Below are 2494 nucleotides of genomic sequence, written 5' to 3'. Positions count from 1 at the left end.
ACTGTATCAACAAAAAAGTATGTAAACATTTGGTGTAATAGAGTAAATGCCTAAGAACTCACTCAGGAACCTCTATTACACACACCGCACAGATTACGGTAACTCTTTAAAATAGAGACTATTTTCAGCATTTTAAACAACCAGCCCTATGAGAAAGATAAGCATGGCTTACCCGAGAGAAGGAAATACCTGGATAAACTCAACCTAATGCCCTAATTCCCAGGTCTCTGGGAATTCCCATCCTCTTATTCTCATGATCTCTGTTCATTTTAGGAAAATTTTCCTTCCTGGTTTTACATGTGTCATGAATTTAAGATAAAGAATTACCACTGCACGGTTGAATGAAACAAAGACCCTTCAAAGAGTTCTTCATGAAAGTCTTTGTCTTGGCTGAGAAAAGCAATTAGGCTCTTGGCCAGACCAAGCGATGTTTTGGGGATTCAGGTTCGGCTCTTTGCTCCCAGTCAGTAAGCACGGCGTCTTGAGCCCCAGGCGAGTATCCTGACTATCAGATTCCCAACCGTTTCAAGAACAAATCTGTGCTTCTGATTTGCTGGGTTTTTTTCTTTAACCAAAAACTCCTTCTGGAAGTTGAAAAGACCTTCCTAGCATGACTTTCACAGCAACTTCTACAACCCACTTAAATGCTTCTATTAAAACAAAATTAAGATAGATTAACATTTCCCAATTAACACTATTTCCTATTAAATCCTCTATCCAACTCTAATCTTGAGACAGTTTATTTGACAAAAGGGGAAAATGCTGCCTTTGATATCAGCATTTAGACCCTCAGTCTCCAAGTCGTTCCAGTGTAAGTGCAGGTAAAGTGTTTTGCTTTGATACCCACTTCTTGATAGTGCTAGTCTGAGAAGCCGGCATGAGACCTTCTGTTGTAAGAAAGTGGAGAGAATAATTTGTTTAGATCTCAAAACAAATCATCACTACTGTTAGTTTGTATTCACAAAACAAATCATCACTACTGTTAGTTTGTTGGTATTCACAATGGTTAACCAACACCCTATATGATTCAGTGTCATTATTAAAAGTAAACTGATAATTGCATTAACAGATAAAAAGTCAACAGATGAGAGTCAAAAGAAACATTCCAATATCTTTGAAATTATTACCTAATATTTAAAGTGTCATGAGACAGCATTCCTGTCCAATGTAGCAGTTTTCCTCACTCCCACAACCCTGAGCTGCTCTCTCTCTGTTCTTGCACCATAGCCTTCCTGTGCTAAAGCAAGAATTCATGTGATTGCATGTGGAAATGATCAAGATTAAAACTGACCCAGCAGAAGAAAAATAAATGGTTTTAACCCAGAACAGTTCCCACTTTAGTTCACTGCCTGACCAAATGCACACTTCTGCCAGCTGATAGCCAGGGGCACCTCCACGTCCTTAAGAAATGGTGGATTAAAGGGACTGTAAAACAAAGAGCTTAGAATTTCACATACTATTACTTTGACAGTGTTTTGCACGTCCTTTAAAGCCACAGACTGTGCCAGTCTCTACAGTGCTTCTATAGACTTTCGTCAAGAAAAGCCCCAAAGCAGACACAAGCCAGAAATCAAACATGGTAGCAAATACCAAACGCTCAGCATAGTTTCCATACCTCTCCTTAAAATTATAAAGCTAGAGATACCAGATAATAAATACTGTAAGTGTATAAATCTTTTCTGGTACTTAACACAGATAACTGGAAGGAAACTGTCGAGAGTATCATGTGTTCAATCTTAATCCAAAAACGCAACCTACATTTTTTTCTGCTTAGATCACCTCCTCTTAAGCTTAATGGCCCAATGAACCACTGTCAACCCTTGCACTCAAACTTTTAAAAGATAGGTCCTGTAACTGTTACTATTTAATAGGGGGTTGTGAACCCAAAGCAGAACACTTCTGCCTTATATGTTATTGCTGGTCTAATTCAATGGCTCTCCAACAACATTCAGATTTTCATTGTGCAGACCCTTTGCTTTTTTTTTTTTTTTTTTTTTTTACAGCGGAAGCATAATCAATAGTAGATGCGTCTTAGTTACCATTCATAGGCTCCCTCAGAAGTCACTCAGTCCCTGGGAAACAGCCTAAAAACTGATGAAATCGGTTTTCATCCAAACACCCTCCTTCTTTAGACCTGAATATCACCTAACACGCAGGGACCAGGACCAAAGCTGGACCCTGAATATATTTTTTTAAGTATGAATTTTGGCATGGGTCTCCCAATAAAATGTTATGAAGGAATATGCACTTATCACTGACAGCAGGTAAACAACCAGGGCCTCGGGGTGCGTGGGTGAATATCACCTAACACGCAGGGACCAGGACCAAAGCTGGACCCTGAATATATTTTTTTCAGTATGAATTTTGGCATGGGTCTCCCAATAAAATGTTATGAAGGAATATGCACTTATCACTGACAGCAGGTAAACAACCAGGGCCTCGGGGTGCGTGGGAAGCAGGGTGAGCAGGGCAGAGGAGGCCCCTCAGGCACCTC

Source organism: Aptenodytes forsteri, unplaced genomic scaffold (genome assembly GCF_000699145.1).
Source record: "Aptenodytes forsteri isolate BGI_AS27 unplaced genomic scaffold, ASM69914v1 Scaffold179, whole genome shotgun sequence".
NCBI classification, from domain to species: domain Eukaryota; kingdom Metazoa; phylum Chordata; class Aves; order Sphenisciformes; family Spheniscidae; genus Aptenodytes; species Aptenodytes forsteri.
This window is presented reverse-complemented; position numbering follows the sequence as displayed.